This window comes from Pseudophryne corroboree, chromosome 10, assembly GCF_028390025.1.
Source record: "Pseudophryne corroboree isolate aPseCor3 chromosome 10, aPseCor3.hap2, whole genome shotgun sequence".
NCBI lineage: Eukaryota > Metazoa > Chordata > Amphibia > Anura > Myobatrachidae > Pseudophryne > Pseudophryne corroboree.
In genome coordinates, this window is record NC_086453.1 from 109,856,855 (window position 1) to 109,882,159 (window position 25,305).

General features: G+C 45.9%; 1 protein-coding gene across 7 annotated transcripts in view; it reads right to left on the reverse strand.

Moving 5' to 3' along the window:
* The window catches only part of IZUMO1 (izumo sperm-oocyte fusion 1), a 393,444-nt gene that overhangs the window by 277,066 nt on the left and 91,073 nt on the right, over nt 1-25,305 (reverse strand). For 2 of the 7 annotated variants that reach the window (XM_063942729.1, XM_063942728.1), the window contains one exon: nt 6,353-6,394. The exons of the other annotated variants lie outside the window; for them this stretch is intronic. The gene's annotated coding sequence lies outside the window, so the exon portion shown is untranslated. The remainder of the gene's footprint in view (nt 1-6,352; nt 6,395-25,305) is intronic. 7 annotated transcript variants of the gene reach the window in all.

A 25,305-nucleotide genomic window follows, 5' to 3' on the forward strand; every position in this document is an offset into this window, starting at 1 on the left:
GAGCACTCTGCAACCACCACAGGAGGGTCACTCTGGTTCCTGGGGACAGAGTTATTTTCCGATGTAAATGCAGATGGGACCCGGGCCACTTGTCCAGAAGGTCCCATTGAAAAGTCCTTGCATGGAACCTTCCGAAGGGAATGGCCTCGTAGGCCGCCACCATTTTCCCCAGCACTCGAGTGCATTGGTGAACTGACACCCTTTTCGGTTTTAGCAGGTCTCTGACCATGTTCTGGATGTCTTGGGCTTTCTCTATTGGGAGGAAGACCTTCATTTGTTCCGTATCCAGTATCATACCTAGGAACGGTAGACGAGTTGTCGGAATCAACTATGACTTCGGTAGATTTAGAATCCAACCGTGTTGCTGGAGCACTCTCAGAGAGAGCGCCACACTGCTCAGTAATTTCTCTCTTGATCTCGCGTTTATCAGGAGATCGTCCAAGTATGGGATAATTGTGACTCCATGCTTGCGCAGGACCACCATCATTTCCGCCATTATCTTGGTGAAAATCCTCGGGGCCGTGGAAAGTCCAAACGGCAACGTCTGAAATTGGTAATGACAATCCTGTACAGCGAATCTCAGGTATTCCTGATGGGGGGCATATATGGGGACATGAAGGTACGCATCCTTTATGTCCAGAGACACCACAAACTCCCCCTCCTCCATGTTGGCTATTATCGCTCTGAGTGATTCCATTTTGAATTTGAATCTTTTTATGTACAGGTTTAGGGATTTCAGATTCAAAATCGGTCTGACCGAACCGTCCGGTTTCAGGGCCACAAATAGGGTTGAGTAGTAACCTCTTCCCTGCTGGTGCAGGGGAACCTTGATTATCACTTGCTGTATACACAGCGTTTGAATTGCAGATAACACTACATCCCTTTCCGATGTGGAAGCTGGTAGGGCCGACTTGAAAAATCGGCGCGGGGGCACCTCCTCGAATTCCAGTTTGTAACCCTGTGAAACTATTTCCAACACCCAGGGATTCAGGTCCGATCTGACCCAGACCTAACTGAAAAGTCGAAGACGTGCCCCCACCGGTGCGGACTCCCTCAGGGGAGCCCCAGCGTCATGCTGTGGGTTTTGGAGCAGCCGGGGAGGACTTTTGTTCCTGGGCACCTGCCGAAGCAGGTGCTCTCTTGCCTCTACCCTTACCTCTGGCGAGGAAAGAGGATCCACGACCTCTTTTGGACTTGTGCGACCGAAAGGACTGCATCTGATAAGGTGTTGCTTTCTTTTGCTGTTGGGGAATATATGGTAAAAAATTTGATTTACCTGCTGTAGCTGTGGAAACCAGGTCCGTCAGCCCATCCCCAAACAATACATCACCCTTATAGGGTAGTACTTCCATATGTTTTTTGGAATCCGCATCACCCGTCCATTGGCGAGTCCATAAGGATCTTCTCGCGGAGATAGACATGGCATTGGCCCTAGCAGCTAGCAATCCAATGTCCCTTTGAGCATCCCTCATAAATAAGACTGCGTCTTTTATATGGGCTAGAGTTAGGAATATAGTATCCTTATCCATAGTATCAAATTGATTTGTCAGCACATCTGTCCCAGCTGCAATTGCGCTACACACCCATGCCGACGCAATCGTCGGTCTTAGCACAGCACCCGTATGAGAATAAATACCCTTTAAGGTAGTTTCTTGCCTACGATCTGCAGGGTCCTTAAGGGCCGCTGTGTCAGGAGACGGTAGCGCCACTTTCTTGGACAAGCGCGTCAGGGCCTTGTCCACAGTGGGGGGTAATTCCCAAATCTCCCTGTCCTGCTTAGGGAAAGGGTATGCCATAAAAATTCTTTTGGGGATCTGCGGTCTCTTATCCGGAGTCTCCCAAGCTTTTCCAAAGAACTCATTCAATTCATGAGATGTGGGAAAATTAATAATCTGTTTCTTTTCCTTAAACATGTGTACCCTTGTGTCGGGGACCGAGGGTTCATCCACAATATGCAACACATCCCTTATTGCCACAATCATACACTGAATAGTTTTAGTCACCCTAGGGTGCAATTTTACTTCGTCACAGTCGACACTGGAATCAGAATCCGTGTCGGTAGTAGTGTCTTGTGTTAAGGGACGCTTTTGAGACCCCGACGGGCCCTGTGAGTCGGTCCAATTTGAGGATTGACCGCCTGATGTCCCCCCTAAACCAGCCTTATCAAGCCTTTTATGTAAAGATGCCACACTTGCATGCAACGTATGCCACATGTCCATCCAATATGGAGTCGGCACAACCGACGGGGACACACCACTCATTTGCTCCACCTCCTCCTTGGAGAAGCCTTCCGCCTCAGACATGTCGACACACACGTACCGACACCCCCCACACACAGGGCGTTACCTATAAGGGGACAAAACCCCAACCAGGCCCTTAGGAGAGACAGAGAGATAGAGTATGCCAGCACACACCCAGCGCTTAAAAACACTGGAATATATAACCAGATAGCGCTGTTATATGTTTATAATTGTAATCTCCACTCACTGCGTCGCCAAAGTGCCCCCCTCCTCCTTTTTCCAACCTGTGAAGTTCAGCAGGGGAGAGAACAGGGAGCCAGCGTTTTCTCATGCAGCCTCTGTGGAGAAAATGGCGCTGGTTAGTGCTGAGGATCAAGCCCCGTCCACCCGACGGCGGGCTTCGGTCCCATCATCATATACTAATAAGATGGCGGGGGTCCGCGTATTTACTGTCCCACAGCCTAATCCATCGTATTTATGGCCAAATTGAGGTTTATTGCTGCCCAGGGCGCCCCCCTGCGCCCTGCACCCTTCAGTGCCTGCTTGTTTGTGTGTGACTGGGAGCAATGGCGCGCAGCTTACCGCTGCGCGTCTACCTCATGAAGATCTGATGTCTTCTGCCGCCTCAATCTTTTCCACAATACTCACCCGGCTTCTATCTTCGGCATCTGTGAGGAGGACGGCTGCGCGGCTCCGGGACGAACCCCAGGTGAGACCTGTGTTCTGACTCCCTCTGGAGCTAATGGTGTCCAGTAGCCTAGAAGCAGTGCCCAACTTTACAAGCCAGCTCTGCTTCTCTCTCCTCGGTCCCACGATGCAGGGAGCCTGTTGCCAACAGGACTCCCTGAAAATAAAAACCTAACAAAATTCTTTTTCCACAGAAAACTCTGGAGAGCTCTCTGCAGTGCACCCATTCTCCTCTGGGCACAAGATCTAACTGAGGTCTGGAGGAGAGGCATAGAGGGAGGAGCCAGTGCACACCCATAGTCAAAGTTCTTTTTGGGTGCCCTATCTCCTGCGGAGCCCGTCTATACCCCATGGTCCTTACGGAGTCCCCAGCATCCTCTAGGACGTAAGAGAAAAATACATTATTGTAGCTCAGTTGTAAACATAGGGGTATATTCAATTGAAGTTGAAAGCTGCCGTCTGTCAAAAAGACGTCAGTTTTCGACTTTTTTAGGTCGGAAGGGGTTCCGACCTATTCAATCTAACCCCAAATTACTCGACAAGTCGAGGAATTCGACTTCTCGAAAAGCACGTGGATCGGCGGAATAGCTGCCGATCCGCGTGCTTGTGTCGAAAAACGGGGCAAAAACCTGTCGGTTTTGGCCCCCTTTTCGACCATCTCAATTCGACCTTAAAAAAAGTCGAAGCGAGATGCGGGAGCAGAGACGGGGAGAGCCATGGGCAGCCAGACGGGGAGAGCAGCGCCGGAGGATGTCACAGCCGCCGCTCACAACAGCGTCCACCCGGCTCCAGCAAGCAAGAACTTTAAAGTCGAATTGAGAATGCATCAAATAGCCCAGGTCAGGTCCATTCCGACAAATAAATGTCGGAATGGATCTGACTTCAATTGAATATACCCCATAATCTATAAGCATTTAAATAGAAAAGAAGATTTCTGTTCAGTTCTGTGCAAGTTGAAGCGCAGTATGGAACCTTGGGGGTAATTCCAAGTTGTTCGCTCGTTGCCGATTTTCGCTATACTGCGATTAGTCGCTTACAGCGCATGCGCAAGGTTCGCAGAGCGCATGTGCTTAGTTATTTTACACAAAAGTTAGGTATTTTACTCACGGCATAACAAAGCCTTTTCACTCCTGTGCTGATCGGACTGTGATTGACAGGAAGTGGGTGTTTCGGGGCGGAAACTGGCCGTTTTATGGGAGTGTGCGAAAAAACGCAGGCGTTCGAGTTGCAAAACGCAGGAGTGGCTGAAGAAACGGGGGAGTGGTTGGGCAAACGCTGGGTGTGTTTGTGACGTCAAACCAGGAAAGAAAAGGACTGAGCTGGTCGCAATGGCTGAGTAGATCCACTACTCCCAGAGGAAGGCCCTAGAGGCTGAAACGCGTTGGAGCTACGACACTGCCGTTTGGAATCACAATACACACAACTACAGAAAGCGCTGACTATATATTTATGCCTCGGATCTAACAGTGCAGCACGGAATTTGAACTTTTACCATCTTAACAAGAGACTTATCAGCAGCTGTGCGGGACGCCGCAAGCTGCAGCACAGACTTAACGAACACAGGGGTAGATGTATTAACCTGGAGAAGGCATAAGGAAGTGATAAACCAGTGATAAAGCAGTGTTAAGTGCAAGGTGATAATGCACCAGCCAATCAGCTCCTAACTGTTAATTTACATATTGGAGCTGATTGGCTGGTATGTTTATCACCTTGCACATATCACTGGTTTATCACTTCCTTATGCCTTCTCCAGGTTGATACATCTGCCCCTTAATTACAAGGAGTGCTATTATTTAGTAACTCTTTCAGTTTATCACCTTCCTATTTTACTTTATTTTGTTTTTTATTTTATTTTATCTTTTGTTTTTTATTTTATTTTATTTTACCCATTATCACAATAAACATAGCGGTACAGTTAGTACCCATGTCAACGATTCGAACTTGTCATTTATAACATTAACCAGCTACATGTGCGCATTTCTATTGCTATTAACTTGTGAACTCACAGACCTATACAGCAGGTCTCACCCTATCGTATAGGTGTGGCTACATCTAACCCTAGGGTACCTACAGACAATATTATTTTCACACAAAGCATAGACAAGCAAAATTATTAGCTAGGACTGAGCGCTACACTTCAATATAAATATTTCTGCTATGGCTGAGTAAGTCTGGAGCTACTCAGAAACTGCTAAGAAATTTCTATTCGAAATTCTGCTAATCTTTCGTTCGCACTTCTGCTAAGCTAAGATACACTCCCAGAGGGCGGCGGCTTAGCGTGTGCAATGCTGCTAAAAGCAGCTAGCGAGCGAACAACTCGGAATCACCCCCCCTATGTCTCCAGATAATCTTAAAATGGATGGGGATGCTAAATATGAAGGAGAGTGGGGGGACTGGGGGCAGAAATAATACCACCCACTGAAAATACGCTACCACTCAAACATTTAAGCACCCATTTTTTTTTCCAGTTTTAAATAATTGATATTTAAGGAATTCAGGTCCAGTGAATAATGAGAAATGGTAAAAGGGTATGCTGTTAAAAAAAACTTTAAGTTTGCAAAAACTGAAAACATTTCAGAGTTATGAAATAAGATTATTTTCTGGGATCAGGCAATGGGTTGAGAACTATCAGCTGTTCTGCAGCAATGAAAAAGAGGCTTTCCTGAGCCATGAAGCACCGCCAGTGGACTAATGAAAACTGAAAGATAAGTCTTATGGCCTGGTGAATCAGTTCATCATGCAGGGTATATGCCATTGAATAGGTGAAAGGTTGGTTCCTCAATGTGTTAGTTTTATTTTCTAAGTGGCAGCTTGTAAAAGCCACAACTTCTTGGCATGTTTAAGCGTAAAATATAATGGGACAATGCTTTTAGCAGCAAAACATGCCATATTTTGCTAATAAAAGCATTGTCCTTTTAAATGTAAGGCTACTAAGTGTTGCTTAGTAAATAAACTGTTATATGTGGAGGAGAAAGTGTAATGGCCTGGGGCTCTTTTACTGGATGCCAGTGATATGCACAGAGAGAATGCCACCCTGAACCAAAAGGGCTACAACAACATTTTGCAGCAACATGCAGAACTCTATGGTCTATGCTAGTTGGCGAAGGATTCAGTGCCAGACTGGGACATGTAGGGCCCACTGGGAAATGCAATGGTAGGGGCCCGTGCATAAGGGGTGTGGTCATCAACCAGAGGGCATATGTCCAGCCATCACAGATGTTTGGCTACCCTTTAAGCAAATCTTGGTGTCATTTCTATAGAATCAATACAAGAACCTATGTTTATGTCCCACTCCACCAGGTAACGGACCCTCTAATATTGTTACAATATACAATATACAATTCAAGAGCAAAGCCTGGAACATAACACATAGAGAAGGTGGTTGGTTTTAATGTAGTAAGGTCCACCGGGGATTTCCACTGTACCTGTGTGTTCCAGTCCAGCTCCAGTCCAATGACCCAGACCACCTGTGAGGAAATAAACAAGACACTGAGGGGTAAATTTACTAAGATTCGTATTTTCCCGTTTCAGGTCAAAGTTCAATCACGAATGACATCGAAAGTGTAAAACTGCAACTTTTTGAATTTGTTACGATGGATTTACTAAGCTGTCGTATTCGGGTTTTTCTTTTCTTCCGATGTCGATGTCATTCGTGTTTTTTTTGTGTTTTTTACGGCAGTGATTAGCAAAACACTGCCGACTTTTTTACAATTAATCTCGGCCGGATCTGTGTGATCCGTGCTGGGGTTCTATTTTTTTTTTTTTTTTAATTAAACACTGTAAAATTTAAAAAAAAAATTGCGTGGGGTCCCCCCTCCTAAGCATAACCAGCCTCGGGCTCTTTGAGCCGATCCTGGTTGCCGAAATATGGGAAAAAAATTGACAGGGGTTCCCCCATATTTAAGCAACCAGCATCGGGCTCTGCGCCTGGTCCTGGTTCCAAAAATACGGGGGACAAAAAGAGTAGGGGTCCCCCGTATTTTTAAAACCAGCACCGGGCTCCACTAGCTGGACAGATAATGCCACAGCCGGGGGTCACTTTTATATAGTGCCCTGCGGCCGTGGCATCAAAAATCCAACTAGTCACCCCTGGCCGGGGTACCCTGGGGGAGTGGGGACCCCTTCAATCAAGGGGTCCCCCCCCCCCAGCCACCCAAGGGCCAGGGGTGAAGCCCGAGGCTGTCCCCCCCCATCCAATGGGCTGCGGATGGGGGGGCTTATAGCCTTTGTTGTAAAAGAAAAGATATTGTTTTTAGTAGCACTACTACAAGTCCCAGCAAGCCTCCCCCGCATGCTGGTACTTGGAGAACCACAAGTACCAGCATGCGGCGGAAAAACGGGCCCACTGGTACCTGTAGTACTACTACTAAAAAAATACCCAAAAAAACACAAGACACACACACCGTGAAAGTATAATTTTATTACATACATACACACATACATACATACTTACCTTATGTTCCCACGCAGGTCGGTCCTCTTCTCCAGTAGAATCCAAGGGGTACCTGTTGAAGAAATTATACTCACGAGATCCAGGGGTCCAGGGTCCTCGGGGAATCCAGGTGTAATCCACGTACTTGAAAAAAATAACAAAACGGACACTCGAGCCACGCACTAAAAGGGGACCCATGTTTGCACATGGATCCCCTTTTCCCGACTGCCAGAAACCCACTCTGACTGATGTCTAAGTGGGTTTCTTCAGCCAATCAGGGAGTGCCACGTTGTAGCACTCTCCTGATCGGCTGTGTGCTCCTGTCCTAACTGACAGGCAGCACACGGCAGTGTTACAATGTAGCGCCTATGCGCTCCATTGTAACCAATGCTGGGAACTTTCTTGCTCAGCGGTGACGTCACTTTAGGTCAACCGCAGGGCAGAAAGTTCCCATCATTGGTTACAATGTAGCGCATAGGCGCTACATTGTAACACTGCCGTGTGCTGCCTGTCAGTGAGGACAGGAGCACACAGCCGATCAGGAGAGTGCTACAACGTGGCACTCCCTGATTGGCTGAAGAAACCCACTTAGACATCAGTCAGAGTGGGTTTCTGGCAGTCGGGAAAAGGGGATCCATGTGCAAACATGGGTCCCCTTTTAGTGCGTGGCTCGAGTGTCCGTTTTGTTATTTTTTTCAAGTACGTGGATTACACCTGGATTCCCCGAGGACCCTGGACCCCTGGATCTCGTGAGTATAATTTCTTCAACAGGTACCCCTTGGATTCTACTGGAGAAGAGGACCGACCAGCGTGGGAACTTAAGGTAAGTATGTATGTATGTGTGTATGTATGTAATAAAATTATACTTTCACGGTGTGTGTGTCTTGTCTTTTTTTGGGTATTTTTTTAGTAGTAGTACTACAGGTACCAGCGGGCCCGTTTTTCCGTCACATGCTGGTACTTGTGGTTCTCCAAGTACCAGCATGCGGGGGAGGCTTGCTGGGCCTTGTAGTACTGCTACTAAAAACAATATCTTTTCTTTTACAACAAAGGCTATCAGCCTCCCCATCCGCAGCCCATTGGATGGGGGGGGACAGCCTCGGGCTTCACCCCTGGCCCTTGGGTGGCTGGGGGGGGGGACCCCTTGATTGAAGGAGTCCCCACTCCCCCAGGGTACCCCGGCCAGGAGTGACTAGTTGGATTTTTGATGCCACGGCCGCAGGGCACTATATAAAAGTGACCCCCGGCTGTGGCATTATCTGTCCAGCTAGTGGAGCCCGGTGCTGGTTTTAAAAATACGGGGGACCCCTACTCTTTTTGTCCCCCGTATTTTTGGGACCAGGACCAGGCGCAGAGCCCGATGCTGGTTGCTTAAATATGGGGGAACCCCTGTAATTTTTTTCCCCATATTTCTGCAACCAGGATCGGCTCAAAGAGCCCGAGGCTGGTTATGCTTAGGAGGGGGGACCCCACGCAATTTTTTTTGAAAAAATAAGCACTTTCCCACCCCTTCCCACTGATATACATGCACGGATCTCATGGATCCGTGCATGCCTATCCAATCACGAATAAAAAAAAAAGGTCTGTTTTTTTTTAGCACTTTTTTACGAGTTGTAATTTTTCACGGCAGTGTTTGTTTGTTTTTTGCTTTGCACTTCTTAGTAAATGACCGAGATTCATACTTAAACAGCCGCGTTTTGACCGATGGTGTATTCATTCGTAATTTTTTACTTGGACTTGCAAAAAATTACGAATGCCCTCATCTCTGCCGTGATTAGTGTTTAGTAAATTACCGAGATGACACTTTGATGAAAAAACGGCATCTCGGTCAAAATCGGGAGCTTAGTAAATTTCCCCCTTAGCTTCAAATCATGGACTGGCCAGCTCAGTTCCCAGAATTATACCCCAACAAGCTATATTGGGATGAACCGAACAGAAGGGTGAATAGAAAGCAACCTACAAGTGCAACACTTTTGTGGGAACTTCTGGTACAGTGATGGGAAATGTTTCACAAACAATGTTTGATTTCATAGTAGAAAAAATGCCACAAATGCTAGTGGCTACTTTGATTGAAGTTTAGATACAATTTTGTTAAAATTATGCTATGATTTCTTTTTTTTTATCTATAATTGTTACATAGAAACATAGAATTTGACGGCAGATAAGAACCACTTGGCCCATCTAGACTGCCCCCTTTTTTTTTTACATTGTTTTTATCTCTAACCTTGTTTGATCCTTATTTCTTTGTAAGGATATCCTTATGTCTATCCCATGCATGTTTAAAAATCTCTACTGTCTTATCCTCTACCACCTCTGATGCATACCTCCCAACTGTCCCAATTTTCGCGGGACAGTCCCGCTTTTTGGGGACTGTCCCGCTGTGCCACCCGCGGGTCGCAGTGTCCCGCGGTGGGGGGGTTAGTTGGGAGGCTCTGTCTCTCGCTGCCCTGCTTAGCAGAGCAGCAGTGAATAGACGCTGTGTGCATGCGCACAGCGTCTATTCACTGGAGTCAGAGGGAGAGTGGGCATGCCAGCGGCTCACAGAGCGCTGGGCAGGCCCCCAGGGTGATGAAAATGGGGGGCGTGGCTCACGACCGCGGGTCCTCGTGAAACCACACCCTTTTTCTTAGGCCACACCCCTTTTTAGGAGTGCACGTGGCTTTGCCGCCCGTTTGTCCCTCTTTAGCAAAATCAAAAGTTGGGAGGTATGCTAATGGGAGGCTATTCCACTTGTCCACTACCCTTTCTGTGAAGTAATTTTACCTAAAATTTCCCCTGAACCCCCCCCCCCCCCCTCCAGTCTCAGTGCATGTCCTCGTGTCCTATTGCTTCTCTTCATTTGGAGAATGTTTCCCTCCTGGACTTTGTTAAAACCCTTGACATATTTGAAAGTTTTTATCATGTCTCATCTTTCCCTTCTCTGCTCCAAACTATACATATTGAGATTTCTTAGTCTTTCTGGGTATGTTTTGTGATGTAGGCCATGCACCATTTTAGTTGCCCTTCTTTGTACAGTTTCTAATGTATTAATATCCTTTTGAAGATATGGCCTCCAGAACTGAACACAGTATTCTAGATGAGGCCATACCAATGACCTATACAGTGGCATTATTACTTCTTTCTTTCTGCTGCCGATTCCTCTCTTGTTTATTGGTCATGTACCGTATAGGCATATCTATAATGGGGATGCAATTAATATGGCAGCTATCAGGATGCCGGTGTTCAGGAGACCGATGCCAGAATCCTGATAGCTGGCATTTTACCGACGGACGGAAGACTGTCATCCACACATAATTCCCACGCCACCAACCGAGTAGGAATAGAACCTGTGGAAAGCAAAGCTCACCACCGGGCCCGAAGCGTGGCAAGCGCAGCAAGCCCGCAAAGGGACTCATTGCCGGGATTTCAGCAGACGCGATGCGGCTGTAAGTTTGCTGACAGCCGGCATGCCGTCTGCCGATATATCATAACGGATCCCTATAATGGGTGCAGGTTACTGTATGTGCTTGTACGCAGACCCCTGCACAGAGATACCACCTGATACTTCTACCAACAAGCGGATCCCACTGCGGTCGGAGAAATCTTACAGCAAGAAAAGACGCCCAACACTAGCAGATCTGCCCGGCAAATGATGTCTCACCCAGAAGCCACAGAAGGCACATTCATTTGTAAAACATGTTAGCATTGTGCATGCAGCTAGAGATCGAGAGATGCCTGGCGTGAGTGAGCTGTCATTTGCTGGGCAGCTCTCTGCTAATCTCATGCACGTGTAATGGTGATTTTCAAAAGCGATCATCTGGTGGATAATCACTGGTATCACACTCACTGGTAACACCATACGCCTCCCTAATCTCTATGCGCAACCCCGCGACAAAACGTGCTGCCTTGCAACTAGGCACACTGCGACTCCGTGATCGGGACAAACGCCATAGACGGTTTAGATGAGCAAGGCTCCATCTGTATAGCTTTTGGTATTACAATTTGTTTCACATTTCCACTGCTGTTTGAAGGGCCTAGGGACACCAAGAGGTTTTATAATTCTTGGCTGTAATATCTATATATTTATTTATTAACATATATGTAGTAGAGATGAGCGGGTTCGGTTCTCCGAGATCTGAACCCCCTCGAACTTCAACTATTTTACACGGGTCCAAGGCAGCCTCGGATCTTCCCACCTTGCTCGGTTAACCCAAACGCGCCCGAACGTCATCATCCCGCTGTCGGATTCTCGCGAGATTCGTATTCTATATAAAAAACCGCGCGTCGCGGCCATTTTCACTCGTGCATTGGAGATTGAACGGAGAGGATGTGGCTGCGTTCTCTCCCTGAAAAGCTCCGTATCTGTGCTCAGTGTGCTGCAAATATCTGTGCTCAGTGTGCTGCAAATATCTGTGCTCAGTGTGCTGAAAATATCTACGTTCTCTGCCTGAAAACGCTCCATATCTGTACTCAGTGTGCTGCAAATATCTGTGCTCAGTGTGCTGCATTGTGGGGACCACCAGTATATAATTATAGTAGTACAGTACAGTAGGCCATTGCTGAATCTTGCAGCTCTGTGTCAAGTATACTATCCATATCTGTGCTGCATTATTGTGAGCAGTATATAGTAGGACATTGCAGCATTTTGGTGACCAGCAGTATACATATAGTACAGTACAGTAGGCCATTGCTGCATCTTGCAGCTCTGTGTCAAGTATACTATCCATATCTGTGTTGCATTATTGTGAGCAGTATATAGTAGGAGAGTGCAGCATTTTGTTGACCAGCAGTATACATATAAGCCCTCATTCCGAGTTGTTCGCTCGCTAGCTGCTTTTAGCAGCATTGCAAACGCTAGGCCGCCGCCCTCTGGGAGTGTATCTTAGCTTAGCAGAATAGCGAACGAAAGAGTAGCAGAATTGCTACTAAATATTTTCTTGCAGTTTCTGAGTAGCTTTAGACCTACTCCTAGATTGCGATCATCTCAGTCCGCTTAGTTCCTGGTTTGAGGTCACAAACACGCCCTGCGTTCGGCCAGCCACTCCCCCATTTCTCCAGACTCTCCTGCGTTTTTACCTGACACGACTGCGTTTTTAGCAGACTCCCGGAAAACGCTCAGTTACCACCCAGAAACACCCCTTTCCTGTCAATCACTCACCGATCAGCAGTGTGACTGAAAAGCGCCGCACGAACAACAGCAAAACTGCTAAGTTTTTAGTTAAATAACTAAGCGCATGTGCCCTGCGTACCATGCGCATGCGCATTTAGCAACAAATAGCAGCATAGCGAAAATAAATCGGTAACGAGCGAACAACTCGGAATGACCACCCTAATACAGTACAGTAGGCCATTGCTGTATCTTGCAGCTCTGTGTCAAGTATACTATCCATATCTGTGCTGCATTATTGTGAGCAGTATATAGTAGGACAGTGCAGCATTTTGGTGACCAGCAGTATACATATAGTACAGTACAGTAGGCCATTGCTGTATCTTGCAGCTCTGTGTCAAGTATACTATCCATATCTGTGCTGCATTATTGGGGGCAGTATATAGTAGGACAGTGCAGCATTTTGGTGACCAGCAGTATACATATAGTACAGTACAGTAGACCATTGCTGTATCTTGCAGCTCTGTGTCAAGTATATTATCCATATCTGTGCGGAATTATTGTGAGCAGTATATAGTAGGACAGTGCAGCATTTTGGTGACCAGCAGTATACATATAGTACAGTACAGTATGCCATTGCTATTGATATATTACTGGCATATAATTCCACACATTAAAAAATGGAGAACAAAAATGTGGAGGGTAAAATAGGGAAAGATCCACTTCCACCTCGTGCTGAAGCTGCTGCCACTAGTCACGACCGAGACGATGAAATGCCATCAACGTAGTCTGCCAGGACCGATGCCCAATGTCATAGTAGAGAGCAAGTAAAATCAAAAAAACTAAAGTTCAGTAAAATGACCCAAAAATTAAAATTAAAAGCATCTGAGGAGAAGCGTAAACTTGCCAATATGCCATTTACGACACAGAGTGGCAAGGAACGGTTGAGGCCCTGGCCTATGTTCATGGCTAGTGGTTCAGCTTCACATGAGGATGAAAGCACTCATCCTCCCGCTAGAAAAATGAAAAGACTTAAGCTGGCAAAAGCACAGCAAAGAACTGTGCGTTCTTCTAAATCACAAATCCCCAAGGAGAGTCCAATTGTGTTGGTTGCGATGCCTGACCTTCCCAACACTGGACGGGAAGAGGTAGCTCCTTCCACCATTTGCATGCCCCCTGCAAGTGCTGGAAGGAGCACCCACAGTCCAGTTCCTGATAGTCAAATTGAAGATGTCACTGTTGAAGTACACCAGGATGAGGATATAGGTGTTGCTGGTGCTGAGGAGGAAATTGACAAGGAGGATTCTGATGGTGAGATGGTTTGTTTAAGTCAGGCACCCGGGGAGACACCTGTTGTCCGTGGGACGAATATGGCCATTGACATGCCTGGTCAAATTACAAAAAAAATCACCTCTTCGGTTTGGAATTATTTTAACAGAAATGCGGACAACAGGTGTCAAGCCGTGTGTTGCCTTTGTCAAGCTGTAATAAGTAGGGGTAAGGACGTTAACCACCTAGGAACATCCTCCCTTATACGTCACCTGGAGCGCATTCATCAGAAGTCATTGACAAGTTCAAAAACTTTGGGTGACAGCGGAAGCAGTCCACTGACAACTGAATCCCTTCCTCTTGTACCCAAGCTCCTGCAAACCACACCACCAACTCCCTCAGTGCCAATTTCCTCCTCAGACAGGAACGCCAATAGTCCTGCAGGCCATGTCACTGGCAAGTCTGACGAGTCCTCTCCTGACTGGGATTCCTCCGATGCATCCTTGAGTGTAACGCCTACTGCTGCTAGCACTGCTGTTGTTGCTGCTGGGAGTCGATCGTCATCCCTGAGGGGAAGTGGAAGACCACTTGTACTACTTCCAGTAAGCAATTGAATGTCCAACAGTCCTTTGCGAGGAAGATGAAATATCACAGCAGTCATTCTGCTGCAAAGCAGATAACTCAGGCCTTGGCAGCTGTGTTGGTGTTAAACATGTGTTCGGTATTCTCCGTTAGTTCACAGGGATTTAGAGAATTGCTTGAGGTATTGTGTCCCCGGTTCCAAATACCATCTAGGTTCCACTTCTCTAGGCAGGCGATACAGAGAATGTACACAGACGTCAGAAAAAGACTCAACAGTGTCCTAAAAAATGCAGTTGTACCCAATGTCCACTTAACAACGGACATGTGGACAAGTTGAGCAGGGCAGACTCAGGACTATATGACTGTGACAGCCCACTGGGTAGATGTATTGCCTCCCACAGCAAGAACAGCAGTGGCGGCACCAGTAGCAGCATCTCGCAAATGCCAACTCGTTCCTAGGAAGGCTATGCTTTGTATCACCGCTTTCCAGAAGAGGCACACAGCTGACAACCTCTTATGGAAACTGAGGAACATCATCGCAGAATGGCTTACCCCAATTGGACTCTCCTAGGGATTTGTGACATCGGACAATGCCACCAATATTGTGCATGCATTACATGTGGGCAATTTCCAGCACGTCCCATGTTTTGCACATACATTGAATTTAATGGTGCAGAATTTTTTTAAAAATGACAGGGGCATGCAAGAGATGCTGTCGGTGTCCCGAAGAATTGCGGGACACTTTCGGCATTCAGCAACCGCGTGCCGAAGACTGGAGCACCAGCAAACACTCCTGAACCTGCCACACCATCATCTGAAGCAAGAGGTGGTAACGAGGTGGAATTCAACCCTCTATATCAGTGTTTCCCAACCTCGGTCCTCAAGGCACACTAACAGTCCTGGTTTTAGTGATATCCAGGCTTGAACACAGGTGACTTAATTAGTTCCTCCGTTATTTTGATTTAACCATCTGTGCTGAAGCCTGGTTATCCCTAAAACCTGCACTGTTGGTGTGCCTTGAGGACCGCGGTTGGGAATGCCTGCTCTATATGCTTCAGAGGATGGAGGAGCAGCAAAAGGCCATTCAAGCCTTTACATCTGCCTACGATATAGGCAAAGGAGGGGGAATGCACCTGACTCAAGCGCAGTGGAGGATGATTTCAACATTGTGCAAGGTTCTGCAACCCTTTGAACTTGCCACACGTGAAGTCAGTTCAGACACTGCCAGCCAGAGTCAGGTCATTCCCCTCATTAGGCTTTTGCAGAAGCAGCTGGAGAGATTGAAGGTGGAGCTAAAACAGAGCGATTCCGCTAGGCATGTGGGACTTGTGGATGGAGCCCTTAATTCGCTTAACCAGGATTCACGGGTGGTCAATCTGTTGAAATCAGAGCACTACATTTTGGCCACCGTGCTCGATCCTAGGTTTAAAGCCTAATTTGTATCTCTCTTTCCGGCAGACACAAGTCTGCACATGTTCAAAGACCTGCTGGTGAGACACTTGTCAACTCAAGCGGAACGTGACCCGTCAACAGCTCCTCCTTCACATTCTCCCGCAACTGGGGCTGCGAGGAAAAGGCTAAGAATTTCGAGCCCACCCGCTGGTGGTGATGCAGGGCAGTCTGGAGCGAGTGCTGACATCTGGTCCGGACTGAAGGACCTGCCAACGATTACTGACATGTTGTCTACTGTCACTGCATATGATTCTGTCACCATTGAAAGAATGGTGGAGGATTATATGAGTGACCGCATCCAAGTAGGCACGTCAGACAGTCCGTACGTATACTGGCAGGAAAAAGAGGCAATTTGGAGGCCCTTGCACAAACTGGCTTTATTTTACCTAAGTTGCCCCCCCTCCAGTGTGTACTCCGAAAGTGTTTAGTGCAGCCGGTCACCTTGTCAGCGATCGGCGTACGAGGTTACTTCCACAAAATGTGGAGAAGATGATGTTCATCACAATGAATTATAATCAATTCCTCCGTGGAGACATTCACCAGCAGCAATTGCCTCCAGAAAGTACACAGGGACCTGAAATGGTGGATTCCAGTGGGGACGAATTAATACTCTGTGACGAAGGGGATGTACACAGTGAAAGGGGTAAGGAATCGGAGGATGATGATGAGGTGGACATTTTGCCTCTGTAGAGCCAGTTTGAGCAAGGAGAGATTGATTGCTTCTTTTTTTGGCTGTGGCCCAAACCAACCAGTCATTTCAGCCACAGTCGTGTGGCAGACCCTGTCGCAGAAATGATGGGTTTGTTAAAGTGTGCATGTCCTGTTTAAACAACATAAGGGTGGGTGGGAGGGCCCAAGGACAATTCCATCTTGCACCTCTTTTTTTTTTTTATCTTTGCATCATGTGCTGTTTGGGGACATTTTTTTTAAGTGCCATCCTGTCTGACACTGCAGTGCCACTCCTAGATGGGCCAGGTGTTTGTGCCGGCCACTTGGGTCGCTTAGCTTAGTCATCCAGCGACCTCGGTGCAAATTTTAGGACTAGCACCACCCCTCACATGAGCAGCACTAGATCTATACCCTGTAACCATGGGGCCAGCATCACCCCTCACATGTCAACAAACAAAACAGTCCACGCGCCTCCCCTCCTCCCCACGCACACATGAACTTTGTCCCACCAGGAATCTTCCCTATGGCCAATCCGCCCCTGACTTACTGCATATGGGTCTTTGTACACATATACTTATTGCCATAACTAGGGGTGTGTAAGCAGTGTACAGAGCGCAGGTGAGTGGGGGAGGCACCACCACTACCCCACAGCCCTTGCTTCTGGCTTGCAGGATGCCAGGAATGGTACCCTGCAGCTAGTACCATATGTATCGCTACATGCATTGCCACCCTGCATTCTGTGCGGGTTGGGTATGTGTGGCCGGCGATCAGGAGACTACTGGTCACAATACCAACGGCGGGATCCCGGCATTTAGATGCCCAGCGCGCAGAGGGCGAGCGCAACGAAGCCCCTTGCGGACACCCACGAGTGGGAATAGTCCCTGTTTGTCGGCATAAATACATCCCGCCTCTACAGCCGCATGCACTTTCCGGTGTTATGTCATGTGGTCAGGATGCACTGCTGGCCTGTTACGCCACTGCACATGCTCACATACCTAGTATTTTAGCCTACAAATTTGAGTAAAATTACATGTTTCCGTCAAGCAGAGCTTGGTTTCAACAAGTGTATCCTGCCATCCTCCCTGCTCAATCCATACACTCTAAACTCTGTGAAATACAATATATAAATAGCGTGGAAACAAAGCAATAGTGTATCTCATACACTGTATCACTGTAACATGTGCGGAGAGCGGACAGCTCCAAACTTGATATGCTAATATAATAACACTAAGGATTAATCAATTACAATTTTTATCTTAGGACTCGCTAGCATTTAGCAGGATTTAGGCGTGACAGGGTTTTTGCAATTTAGCAACTAAATCTGAATCCTAATTTCCCTTAGATTTTAATGTGCAGAACAAAGTTACTTCTATTAGGAGATAAAATGACAAATAAGATTTTGGTTATGGGGTGGAAGAGTGCCGCTAACACTCCATAAAATGTTATTATGGGGCCTGGCAATGCCTTTTGCTTTCCAGATCAGAGAGCACCACCTATCCCTTCTTGTGCTTGTGGGGGTCAGGATTATGAACCAGGGAGTTGGCAGTCAGGGACACCCCATCTCGTGGCTCTTCATCTCTTAAGGAAATAAAGGTGCCCAATATTCCTAGGTTTACCGTACCATCCTTTTAAACCGGGACACTCGTGAATTACACAGGTTCTATGGCTGATTAAAAGCCAGGTGAAATGCAGGCTTGAATTAAGCGAGCCACAGAGCCAGTGTAATTCATAAGTGTCCCCATTTAAAGGGATGGTATGTTAAGCCTAAGTATTCCACATCACTGTTATGTTTGACCTGTAATATTTGATACATCTATATAACATCCATATAACATCTGCATTCCTCCCAACTTTCGTAGCTCCTTGCCGCGCCGGAGGCTGGAAAGGGGGGGGGGCTTTGGATGGAGGGGCGGGGCTGCGATGTTGACATCATTTGGGGACATATCCAGTGCTCCCTGAGCGTCTGGACAGCAGCTGGCTCCCCTTCTTGCACTGATAGATGCCATGCACATCGATGGTCACTGGCTCTTCCAACTGTCGTCTCCCCCCACACGGGACACTGCAGCCCGTGGGTGGGTCAGCGGGACAGTGTCCAATCAGCAGGACTGTCTCGCTAAATTTGGGATGGTTGGGAGGTATGCATCTGCCCAGTGGACCAGTGTAGGCTCCTACTTTACGTGAGGGGGGCTGCATGTGTGCTGCAGTGCGAGTAACGGACCGGCCTCTGTTCTCTTTTTCGCCAGCGCAATGCATGTGGTCGGGCATGCGACTGGTGCATGTGCACAACTGGCTGGCCCCTAGAAGACCACGTGGCGCATGTGCAACTGGCTGCGGTCCCTAGAAGCCAGGGTGTACAGCCGATTTAGATTTAATTGTGTGTGTGTTTAATGTTCGTTGTGTATGTATGTCCTCTCTAAAAATCCTTTTTCATTACTTGAAATAAAAGTTATTTTTTATTTTATAACTACACAGACAATAACAGTGTTCCAACAAGAGCTGTACTTTTCTCCTTCCAGTAGCATTGGTAATCACTGCCAGAATTTACCATTTATCACAAAAATGCCTGCTATTTACTAACATTCCACTGCAATAACTGGCACCGAAGAGCAATTAGCAGTAATTGTAATTATTGCTTCTTAGTAAGCAGGCACCCAGCTCATCTCAGTGATATGCTTACTATAGTCATTGATGGAATTTTGTGCAGATCTTCTTCTTTATGTGGTAAATAACCCACACTCTCATTGTCAGATGTATATTATATACATATATTAAGTAGTAGTAATAAGAATTTATGAAGTGGTTACTAATCTTCATTAAAAGTATATCATACTTGATTTGATGCGCTATGGGGAATATCCTTTAATATAAATGAAATTGTATTCAGTAACTACGCTGAAGCGATCAGAATCTGAGGGCAAATTATTATTTCCCCACTGAGTTCCCAGTTTAATTGCTTTTTTCCTTTTCTTGTAATATGATTGCCATTTGTAGATCATTTCCTGTATTCTAAACCCGTTTATATCAAGCTTCTGTGTGTCATTGTTATTCTGGTGTGTGCTGAGTAATATATGAAATCATCAGGATTTACAGTTATTGAAATGTTTATGGTCCACAAGTACCAAGCTGAATTTGAATGAAAAATATATTAAAATCCAGTCCTATAATGTTGTGCAGCAATATCATATAGGCCAAATTCTGTGATTGTCCTATGCATTGTGTCACTGCCAAATAGGTAAGTAGGGCTAAGCCATAGCGCAGGTCTATAGATAACTATAACACACGATAAGACTCTCCTCTAGCCTCCAACTCTTCTATCAAGCTTATTACATTCCTGAACAGCCCACATGACCTTCAGAAATATTAATATCTAATTAATTACAACCCATCAGGACTGTCTTTTTAATCTGGTGGGACCGCTATGATATAGAGAGTGCCTGTCCTTGTGTATCCTTCCTAATTCCTTATAGACTGTAAAGGTGCATACACACGGTGCAATGTAACCTTACGATATTGTCAAAATCGTAAGGAAAGGGAGTATATCGTCAAAATCGTAAGAAAAGTTAGTGCAAATCGCACTGTATGTACACAGCTTGGATGTGCGCTCCCGTGTGGTCGATATCTTAAGAAAAGATAGAATGTGCAGACAAGTCAATCTTGACTATATTGTGTACAATCTAGTACATACAGTAGTATAGTCAAAACTGGCACTTAGTCAAAATCTCACATACTGTAGTTAAAATCTCAACCAAGATAGTCAATATCAGTGGTTCAGGGCTCCAGGGAGTTCAGGGGAAATTGCAAAGTCAAAATCGGAGATAGTCAATTTCTCACCATGTGTATGCACCTTTAGTTTGCGTGCAGGGCCTTCCTACCTCTATGTCTGTCTGTTATTACCCAGTTTGTCTTATCACTGTTGTTTCCAATTGTAAAGCGAAATAGAATATGCTGCACTATATAAGAAACTGTAAATAAATACCTGGAAGGGGCAAACACATGATATCTAGAGGGGGTTTCCAAATGTTTGATTATAGAGCGATTGTCGCCAGCCCATGAACGATACATACTGCACATGTAAAATGCTACTGTCTGCCCCAAACAAAGTGAAGTTTATATAATATAGTCAGGGCCGGTGCAAGGTCTCTCTGCACCCTAGGTAAAGCTTCAGCCTAGCGCCCCCTAACCTACATTCCCCACCACCACCTCTCAGAGGGGAGATGCAGGTGGGCTGGGGTGAATTGCGTCATTATACATATGATTAGACCTGCAGCAACAGCCAGCGCAGTGTAAATGATGGAGGCTGCATACAGAGACATCATTCACATTTTTGCTAGATTAATTCAGCGGCGCCCCCCCAGTAGTCAGTGCCCATAGGCAGCCGTCTAAAGCTGCCTAATGGTAAAGCCGGCCCTGAATATAGTACATCAGACATATGCAGGCCCAATGATCACCGTAAGCCAGTTAACAGATTCTCTCTCTGGTCTGATAGTTGAGGACTCAGATCCACAGAAACATACACAGCAGATTTGGCAGGAAAATCTGCTGCCTCTGAATGTAGTGGCTGCTGGCTGAACTGTGGGGAAGGGTGTTTCTGGGCAACTGGAATCTCCCCTGCGTTTGCCTATTCCTGGTTAAAAAAACACAAGGCCATCAGATTTTAGATATTTAAGATTCCTGTAATCTGTGCATGTGATAATCACTGTATTAGCCTCTTGTATGATGTGTCACTATTATCTTAGGGCCTGATTCAGAGATGTATGCAAACTTAATGGTTTGTGTACACCTCTGATGGTGGGACGGCTGTGCCTGCTTAGGACCCGTCCTGCATATGTGCAGAATGAATCCTGCATGATCGCATCCATGCCCTCCATGCAGCAGCCTGATTGACGGGCTGTCAGTGTTTGGGGGCAGAGGTGCGCAGAGTTGTGTAGCAGTCTCAAAAATGGAGGCATGTCTCCCCTATTTTCTGGGAGTGGCAAGGTCAGGGTCTGCATCTTCAGACACAGATTTCCTGGCCTCAGCAGCATGGATAGCCCAGCCATCTTGTGTAACCTGGGGATTACTCAGACGGACCATGGCCCTCATTCCGAGTTGTTCGCTCGCAAGCTGCTTTTAGCAGCATTGCACACGCTAAGCCGCCGCCTACTGGGAGTGAATCTTAGCTTAGCAAAATTGCGAACGAAAGATTCTCAAAATTGCGAACGAAAGATTCTCAAAATTGCGAATAGAAATTTCTAAGCAGTTTCTGAGTAGCTCGACACTTACTCTGCCACTGCGATCAGTTCAGTCAGTTTCGTTCCTGGTTTGACGTCACAAACACACCCAGCGTTCGCCCAGACACTCCCCCGTTTCTCCAGCCACTCCCGCGTTTTTCCCAGAAACGGCAGCGTTTTTTCACACACACCCATAAAACGGCCAGTTTCCGCCCAGAAACGCCCACTTCCTGTCAATCACACAACGATCACTAGAACGAAGAAAAAACCTCGTAATGCCGTGAGTAAAATACCAAACTTCTTAGCAAATTTACTTGGCGCAGTCGCAGTGCGAACATTGCGCATGCGCAGTTTGCGGAAAATCGCTGCGATGCGATGAAAAAGAACGAACGAACAACTCGAAATGAGGGCCCATGTTCATGCAAATCATACGATGCTGTGTCTTTGGATTTGAGCAGTGGATCACACAAGCATGCAGGAGGCGTCTATTTAAACAAGATGCCTCTGGCCGCTTTTTAGTACAGTGGCCGCGCCCAAAGACGCAGCTGCCGTACAAACTGCTTCCATCTCTGAAAAAGGCCCTTAGTGCTAGACAAACATCCTATTTTCCTACAAATAATTCTGCTCAACTAAGGATAACTTTTTCAAGAAGCAAGCACAGGGAAATGCAGACCAAACATGACCCAGGCAAGGTTATAGTAGGTGCCTCCTAATATAATGCCTTAAAATAGGTCGGCTGACCCATCGGAGAAGTCGAAAATCTTTTTTGGTGATTTAAAAAATGTATGCTACAATAAGTTTGAGTTTCCTCTGGAAGCAGTGGACTGTCATTGTGTTGTGTTCCAGACAGTTTGAAATAATAGCATACTGTAGCTAAGATGCTCAGTTTTTGGTTTTCCCTTGTAATACACCACAAATGGTAGAATTGTACAATAGCTTGAGCGCTGGTCCAATGATAGCCGGATGACTGAGGCTTCTTCTTGTGAGTACAGTGTTGCTCCCAGTCTGCTGTGTCTCTCCCTCCCAGCACCATTCTCCAAGTTGCTGTTGCTTCCTGCTTCCAGCACACGTTCTCCCAGTCTGATACTCCTCTGTAATTAAACACTCCGCTTTTTCAAATGTGACATAAATGGTCCAGGGACAGGTTAGGTTTGGGTGGGCTTAACTTAGTGACCAATGCGTTTTTCTTCATTATTTAATGCCCGCCCAGACCTATCCGGTTCTGGGATAAATGGACGACCTAGTTAAGGTCGACAGTCATTAGATAAACCATTATTGGTCAACATTAATATGGTCAACATGGCAAAATGGTCGACGCATGGAATAGTCGACACATGAAAATGCCGACATAGATTTTTGAACTGTTTTGGTGTTGTTTTTTGCGTAGCATGACCAGGAATCCCAATTAGTGTACCGCGTCCCCTTGCATGTGGGCAAGGTGCCTCGCACCGCTGCCGCGATGCTCAGCACAGGTTACTAATCCCAATCATAGTTCACATGGATGGTAAAGTATGAAAAAGATAAAATGCTATTTTTTTTTAAATAAAGCCATGTCGACCTTTTTTGTGTTGAACATTTTAATGTGTCGAGCATTTTCCTATGTCGACCATGTCAGTGTCGACCAATAGTAGTCGACCTACTGACTGTCGACCTAAGTGGTGTCGACCTACCATCCGGATATCGACCTATCCTGTCCCTGGCCCAATTGTAGTGGTCCAGGAAAATTTAAAAGGCGGGCCTATTTAACAAAATTGAAGTGTCTTTCCACATGGAGTAGTTTTCCACTTAAGTTTGTGCGCCTGCACAGAAGCGGGAGCATGTGGAATCTCATCCCCAAACACACCTGAAGAGGAGAAGGGTTTATATAACAAGTACATAAAAAACTCAGGCGCATCCAAGAGCGGTTTCCCCTTGCAGCTGTAATATTGGGAGATAGTCAGTCTCCCTAAGGAAGGGATGAACAAAACAGTATATGAACAGCGCTTAACAAAGTTTAAATTGTCATAGTAAGTATATTTCAATAAGCAAAGATTTTTTATTTTTTATTTTTTTTAAACAATGAGCATATAAAATATTAAAATATAGAAAACAGTCAGTTGATAACATACCAGTTTCCGGACTTATGAATTTGCTCCACAAATTTAGGCACTCCCCAATAGACAGTATTCAAAGTGACTGTTAGTTCTTATTCATGTATGGCCATGTTGTTAGTTCAGATTTATAGTATACAAATAAGACTTCCAGCTGATATGGTACTTTACCAGTCCTGTGTTCCAAGCCAAGGGATCCAGGTGAATGATTAGCCCGTGCGGCAACGACAGTCAAATAATAGATGGATCCTGGTTCACAGTGGGTATAATGATGCCGATTTTGCTGTCCTTAAAGATGTCCCTCGGGTTAGATGGGTTGTGCTGGATGGAGCAGTCCAGTGTCCCGGCGTTTGTTTTTCTGAGGCGTTTCGCTGCACCAGGCAGCTTTCTCAAATACATGAATAAGAACTAACAGTCACTTTGAATACTGTCTTGGGGAGTGCCTACATTTGTGGAGCAAATTCATAAGTCCAGAAACTAGTGTGCCATCAACTGACTGTTTACTATATTTGAATATTTTATATGCTGAGTGTTTTAAAAAAAAATATTTGCTTATTGAAGTATACTTACTATGATAATTTAAACTTTGTTAAGCCCTGTTCATATACTGTTTTGTTCACACCTGAAGAGGAACATTCATTCCTCTAATGTAGTGAACTGGAAAAAATATTGTTTTTTTGATTTTTAAATACAATTTTCATGAATCACTCAAAAATGAAAGCTCTTTTAGCAAGTGATCCCACCATGATCCCAAAATAAGGCTTTGTGGATTTATTAACAACAGTATGAACATTGTTGGAGATTTCTTTTATGTGTGTGTGTGGGGGGGGGATAGGTTTAGGCTGTGGGGGGTGGTTTAAGGTTAGGCTGCGGGCGGGGGGGGGGGGGGAGGCTAGGTTTAGGATGCAGGGAAGGAGGGTTATGGTTAGAGGGATAGGGTTAGACTTCGGGGGTGGGAGGGTTAGGTTTAGGCTGTGGAGAGAAGGGGTTAGGGTTAGGCACCACCGGGGAGCGTTAGGCTGCAGTATGAGGGGACGGGTGGCTAGGATCAGGATGTGGGAAGGGAGGGTTAGAGGGGAGGGGAGGGGATAAGGGTTAGCATACTTATCTTCCAGGTGTCATGATCCTGCATGTTGGGATGCCGCTGTCGGTATTCGTACCGCCGGCATCTCAAGCGCCGGGATCCCAATACCATCCCAGATTTAATATACATTTATTTACATGTGTCTATACCTTTAAAGTGTCCTATGTATAAATGTATTTTTATAGACACATCAGTTCATTTATCGAATCTAAACTTAAAGATTAAATTTGAGCATTAAGCTACGCAGCTTCAATCGTGTGATATATTTTATTTATGTATGTGAGGTTGCCAATTAACTTCTTCTTCCTGAAACTGTTGCTGGCAAGCGATCAATTCATTTAAGCTCAGTTATTATTTTAAGTGCTGAGTTTATTGTTTGGATTGGTCCACTGAGTATTCTGATAGTTTGGACAAATAGACATTTTGCAAAAATGTATTTATGAAAGTTTACGTGGAGCCTTAAGGGGATAGGAGGATTGGTTGGCAAGCTTGTACAGACTAGTA